The sequence below is a fragment of the Carya illinoinensis genome, chromosome 8 (assembly GCF_018687715.1).
Source record: "Carya illinoinensis cultivar Pawnee chromosome 8, C.illinoinensisPawnee_v1, whole genome shotgun sequence".
Taxonomy (NCBI): domain Eukaryota; kingdom Viridiplantae; phylum Streptophyta; class Magnoliopsida; order Fagales; family Juglandaceae; genus Carya; species Carya illinoinensis.
In genome coordinates, this window is record NC_056759.1 from 37153140 (window position 1) to 37160476 (window position 7337).

The following is a 7337-nucleotide window of genomic DNA, read 5'->3' on the forward strand; positions in this document are numbered from 1 at the left end:
ATACAATAAACAATTTAACTTTTTCAAAATTTAAAATAAAAATAATATTATAATAGTATTTTATTCAACTTCATTTCATCTCAACTTACTATCCAAACCTCCGGCCCTAAAAGTATTTATATTTGAATGATATTTGGAAAGAAAATGAGATGCAATGAGATAGAAATTGTTTTCAAATATCTCTTAAGGAGATGCTTGAGGAATGGAATGAGATGAGAAATTTGTGAATAATAGTGAAACGGTTTGTGAAAAGTAGTAAAAATGTTTAAGTTATAATGTTTTATGGGATTTTGGGAAAGAAGAGATAAAAAGTTAAATAAAAATATTATTAAGTTAAAATATTGTTAGAATATTATTTTTGTTTTTGGATTTAAAAAATTTGAATTATTTTTTATATTTTATTTGGAAGTTTGAGAAAATTATAATGATTATGTAATAATTAAATAAAAAAATTAAAGATTTGTAATTGAAAAATGTTTGTATTTAAATAATGTTTGGAAAAGAAATGAATGAGATAAAATGAAATGAGTTGTGATGAAATGAGATGAAACCATCTATTCTTCCAAACAAGCTCTAAAACAATTTTTCTCAATAGAGAATGATAGGGGATCGAGAATGGTGCTCCGCATTGTATCAATAAGTCTAAATGCATTTTTATTTTTATTTTTCTTGTTTTTGTTTTTCTTTCGACCACTTTTTAAACATCCATAAATATTTTTAAAAAATAGAAAAAAAATCAATTCATTAATAACCACTTTCTTAATTATTAAATAAAAAAATATTTCCATAAGCTTCCGGAGTCTAAGGATAGAGAAGAAGTGTTAATTAATATTATATATATATATATTTATGCAATATTATTTTATTTATGAAATGAATATATTGCCATACTCTATATCCATGATATCTTTTCTTTTTTTTTTTTGAAAAATTAAATTATTAAAATATTATTTTTTTGTTAATAGAATACTTATAATAATATACTTACAATTTTTCCATTTATCATGGAAAGGAGTTAGGTAAAACTTAAAACTCAAGTAAATTATATTTTGATATTTTTTTTATTAGTAACACACTTTTTTGTTTATATTTTTTTAATGATGCTAAATATAGTTATAAGATGTATAAGTCTTGTGCACGTTTTTTTTAAAAAGTGAAATTCAATGTAAAAAAAAAAAGTTGAATTTTTATATGGATCATATATTTCTTAAACTTTTTAAAAAAAGAGTGCATAGGACTTATAAATTTTAAGACAACATAAATCATTTCTATTTCTTATTTATAAAAAAGATATAAGGAAAATTAGAACAGACCTTTTTACTTAGCTTTCAATTATCATTTAATCTAACTGAAAAACCAACTTACAGTATTTTTCAAATAGAAGTTTTGAAAATTATAAGTTCAATTAGAACAATGAATTTGAAGATGCTTAAAGGTTTAAAAAAGTGTATCATATGAATTCTTGATACATTGTACCATTTATACTCTCTTTTTTTGATAAAATCTCATTCAATTTTAACTGTTAAGGTAGACTAAGAATAAAATAAAATAAAATTGGTAGCCATATCCGATCCCAAAGGAAAATACAATTTGTCATTGACTCATTTTCACTTAATTTTCAACTTCTAAAGGTCCCCAAATACATCTTTAATAGTAAGAATAGCACTTGGTTTTACACAAACCTTCTAAACAAAATTATTTATTGTACATACAGCAGGAGGACGACCAAAAGTCACACTTCAAAAGACTTGCATGTTTAGGTAATCAGTTAATATGAAAGTTTTGTGAATAATAATGAAATAGTTCGTAAATAATAGTGAAATAGTTTGAATTAAGATGTTTTATTAGATTTTGAAAAAGGAAAAAGAAAATTTTGAATAAAAATATTATAAAGTCATTTTTTAATGTTATTTTTGTTTTAAAAAATTGAACAAATTGTATTGTCTTTTGTATTTTGTTTGGAAGTGTGTGAAAATTATAATTATTAGGTAATATTAGATAAAAAAGTTAAATATTTTAAACTGAAAAGTGTTTTATATTTGAGTGATGTTCGGAAAGTAAATCTTGAGAAGTTATTTTTTTTTTAACCAGAAATTGTAAACTTGATATTAATCACAATGTTGACCTTCAGCCATTACACGAGATTGAATACAATCAACCACACAGTCTCCGTCTATCAATTCTCGTTCCAATTGCGCACAACTTTCCTTGCTAGTTGATTGGCAACGCCATTTAACTCCCTCTTCACATGCTGAATTATCCAATGAAATCTAACAAGAAGAATATTGATGTCTGAGCTCAAGCAGTTTAGCTTCCCTGCCCTGCCCCCTTCCATCGATGAAGCTGCCTTGGACCACTTGACTAGAATCACCTTCAAATATTAACTAGTCTAAGCCAAGATCTTGACAAAATAAAACAACAGCGATTAAGCCCCTAGCTTCAGCAATTGTAGGATCTACACAATAACACATAGGCTTCATCAAACTCACTGAAACAGAATCTAAACAATCCCTTAGCACCCCTCCAACTCCAATTGTATTATAGTCATCATTGATGGCCATATCCCAATTAACCTCCACCCAGGTAGGAGAAGCTTCCCAATGTAGTGCAACAGGTTGTGGACTATTTCTATCCATAGGTTTGTGGTGCATTGCCTCCCTAAACTACACCTTCCACTCAAGAGTGAAGGCAGGAGAATTCCTCCTCACTTCTCAAACATGACCTCAGGTAGTTTGTAAAAGAAATAGACTTAACAACAAACTATATTATATCCTTTACAAACCAAAATCGTGAAAAACACAGTACTGTTATAAAACTCATAATCAAAAGGCCGAGATCAAATGGTCAAATTATAATCAGAAGATTATAATTCAGACCAATACAATGTCAATCCTTTTTTTTTTTTTTGGCATTCTCTCATACATAGAAGAGAGATTTGAAAGTAAAGAAGACATAATACAACATGCAACCATAATTATACTACGTTTTATTTCACTAACATTAATGGGAATGAAGGGTCCTCTGCCCCCACGACTTCAAACCATTGGATCCACCAATTCTGCATTGACGTATATATTAACCATCTAAAAGTTTAATTTTTTACGTTCGAACAATTACTCAATAACATGCAAATGAAACATTCAAACATCAAATCACAAACCTTCACGTTCAAATGTAAAAATAAAACATTCAAATGAAAAATATTGAATTTTCTTGATGCAAAATAAAGGAAAATTGCCTTTACAATCTTGGATGAGTCTAGCTGCAAATTGGCGAAGATGTAGTCTGATTTATGATTCGAAAATAGAATTGTAATTCATTGTTTTAGAACTAAAGGCACTTGATGATGCCATGGCTCTGCTACTTTTATCCAGAACCAATTGCTATGAATCGGATCTGACTTCGTAGCAGAGCTCAAAGCTCTTTTGGGTCTTGTCACAAGTCGACTTGAGGAGTTATTGTCTATTGTCTTTGTTGTCACAGGTTAAACCAGTGGCAACTGTCAGCAGGTCAAGTCTGCTACTCAACTCATTAACTTTGTCGACACAAAGTTATATGATAACATCCAGTCTTTCCATTTCGGCAATTTGATATATAATTTATCATTCATGGGCGTTGGTAAGATCTTGTAGCCATCGAGGTAATGGAGTTGTATCCCTTACCCAATTGGTATACCTAAAAGTAACAAGTATGTTGGATACTGTCACGGTATCATTGATCAAACAATAAATAATAGAACTTTAGATACAGAGATTTTGGCATTTTTTCTAGAATAAATTCTTTGGGATTGGACTGATCCATTGACTTGATGCATAGGACCTGGTGATGCTTAGATTTAATCAAGCATGTCTAAACAATAGCAACTTAACCTTTGATAAGGGAAGTGGTCTATTTAAAAGTGGAATTCAAAAGGTTTCATTGGAGGGGGTTCAGTTAGTTCTAATGAGCAAGTTGAATGCTGATATATACAGACTTATAACTTGATAGGCTCTATATTCTTAAAAAATATATAAAAAATAAATCTTTATTACCAACATAATGTTGCGCCTCCGGCCGCCTAGAAATCACACCCACAATAGATAGAGATAATATTTAAGTGGTTCGGCAACTTGCCTACCTCCACTGAAGCGGAAATTCGATTTTTCAATATGTTTGTACAATTTTACAAACACTCACAATATCTCTCTATCTCTCTCAAATGGCCTCCGTTCTGGGTTTTCCCAGAACCCAAATTTCGCCCCCAGCCCTCTGCCCGATCTCTCACCTCAGTGAGGATGATTTTCATCTTCAGAATTCATCTCCTTTTATAGGAGAACCATGGGGGACAAATAGCCACACTTCTTGACCAAGTGAGCCTCCAATGGTGAGTGGTGGGTGAGTGGTTGGTGGATGGGGTTGGTGGCTGTAAATCCACAACCAATTCACACTTAGGCAATTCACACTTAGGTTGATTTCAACAATCACCCCCTCCACCCAAGTGTGCCATACCAGGCTGCTTGCAAATTGATTCATTCTTCAAATGATTGCATTCATTCATTGGAATGCTTGTCAGCCATGAGAGATCCGCTATCAAATGCATCTGCAGGTACGTCTTCAAATGGATGTCCTGATGCCTCTCCAAATGAATCTTCAAATGCATTAGCATCGTCTACATCCACGGAGCTTGCAAGGGATTTTCTTCAGAGGAGATTTACAAGTGCCTAACTGCACAATCTCAACTCTCTAGGATTCTTTCTTTTGCTCTAGTCCATGAGTCCGCACTCATGTACACCTTGAGCAAACCGAGCTTCGCTCTAGCCACATCCGAGCGAACAATCTGCCTGGTGCCTTTACAGCTTTCAAACCAGGCTCCATAATCCTACAATCACACCAATCTCCAACTTGGAGACTGGTTCTCAACATGCCGAGCTCTATCTCCAGCATGATCCCTTATCATCTACACAATTTTACAGCTCATCAACTTAGAAGACTAACTAAAGTGATGCATAACTTTAGTTCATCACGTACAGTGCCCTTAATCAACACATCTATATATAGGGCAACACATCTCCCACTGCACTGGGAATCAATGGTCTCGCACGGACCTTGACACATATCAGAGAACCTGTTGCTGAGGTCTCCATCTCTGATCTGGGTGACTGACCCTTCATCCTGCTGCTATCTTCAGTCGCATGTGCCCATCTTGTGTGCAGTCTCCGACTTGCATAATCTCCCTTCTTGCAAGATTTTTTTTTTCTTCATACCGTAGTTCACTACCTTCATTCAGCAGGATACATTTTAAGGTAGTAACCACCATGGAGGTCTGATCGTCTTGGTAGTTCTTTAGGTGTAGATATCCCTGGAACATCTGATGTTTTGTTCCCATCTCTCACACTTGTACTTCATGTCGTGGTCTAGGGAGATTTCTTTAGAAAAGTAAAACTGGGTTCCTTTTACTTTCTCATCTAATTCACACGACCATTACCACGAGTCAAGACCAATGAATCATTCGTGACCTTCCAACGCCAAATGCTATTGGGCAACAATAGCAACAATCTCCACCTCAATGAAGATCTTCATAGCTCCCGCTATCATGCTTCACCATAAAAACATATCCACTCAGAATAAACCAATTCCAAGCATTTCACTTCGGCCCATGTCGAAAATAACCTTGCTGAAAACTATGGTGTAACTTCCACGTTTGGCTCTCCTGGAAGTTCATCAGCCATCGACATGAATTTCCACCACACACCCTGCATTAATGCCAAACCAATGCCTGTGTGCAAACTTGTGGACCTGCTAACATTAACACATCCTCTATCATGGCAACTCTGGGAATTAGCGGCATGCCATGAGGATATACATGTCTATTTTTTCATGGAGAGAGACACAACATTAGCATCAATACCAGTATCTCCATTTACTGACTTGGAGCCACTTGCCGAAACTGCTCCTTGTACTAGCTGTTTCACCAGTCGCTAGTATCACTGTTGACTTCAGGGATTGATTTGCCCTTCAACGCCTTTGAGAAAACACTACTGAATGACTGTTGATTGAGCTAAAATATTGCACATTTTAGCTATTTAAAACCAATGTATTTTAAATTCATCATGACATTATTATTGGTTTTAAATGGAAAAATGGTTAATAAGGATAAATCAAAGTTGTGATTTTAATTGATTAAAAGCATCAAAATAATATTTCATATTATTTGCATGCAGGAGTTTAAAGCATGTATCTTCAGTGCCCATAGCAAGTAGTTTGGTTCAACTCCAAAAGTTACTCATAATTGGTTGTGAAAATATAGAACAAATTCTCTCTTTGGAAGCAGCCCCTATCTACCACCCAAACATCCTTGTATCAAGAGTGTGAGAAGATGTTATGATACGGAAGTATTTGAAGTAGACGTGTGAGGAACATGTGATGAAATGAAGGAAGAGAGTCATCAAAGGCTGCTGCTGTCCACCAACTACTGCTATCCACCGAAATGAAGGAAGAAAAAGGCAGCTGCTGTCCACCAACTGCTGTCCACCGCAATGAAGGAAGAGATGCACTGCCGTGTTTGACTTGAGTGAGGTTTGAGTGAGAAGTCTTAATAGGTGAGTCGGTCAGCTGGGTTTAAGGGAAACTTTTGGCAAGAATTCGGTGCAGTAGGTACTTAGGAAGTGAGCTGTGCTTGATTTATTAAAAAAAAGAGAGTCACTTGTTTTATCTTGCTTTGTGGGGAAGTAGTCGGTTGTAGAGAAATAGAAAGAGACGTGCTGGAGTTTTGTGCTGAGAACCATAGAGAGGGTGAGTGAAAGAAAGTGCTGGAGAAATTTAATTGGTTGGGATTTGTTTTGGTTGATTGTAGAGGGAAGTAGTCGGCTGAGGTTGTTGATTTGTGAAAAGTATTAAGGAGAGTTGGCTGCTTATGATGTGAAAAGTCGGTGGGTGCATGCTTAGAGAGAATTGTGTGCTGGATAGAGAGGAGTTGAGGTCGGCTGGGATTAGTGTACGTAAATAAGAGAGAAAGGGGAGCAGTAGGTGGGTGAGTGTTGTGTGCTGAAATTGAAAAAAAAAAACAGATTGAATGAATTTTCAACAAGTTAGGCATGAAGTTAGGCATGAAGAACCGTGTTGGACTTGGTTGTTTGGTTTGAATTAAGAAACCAATTGAATAAAATGAGAGAGGAGGAATGCAAGAGGCGGCAATTAAAGAGGAATGCAATAGCAGAAATTAAGGTGTGAATGCAAGATTGAAGTGTGAAACCAATTAAGGTGTGAATGCAAAAGGTGGCTGAATTAAGGTGTGAATGCAAGATTGAAGTGTGAAACCAATTGAATGGAGATGCAACTAGCCAAGATGTTTGGCTATA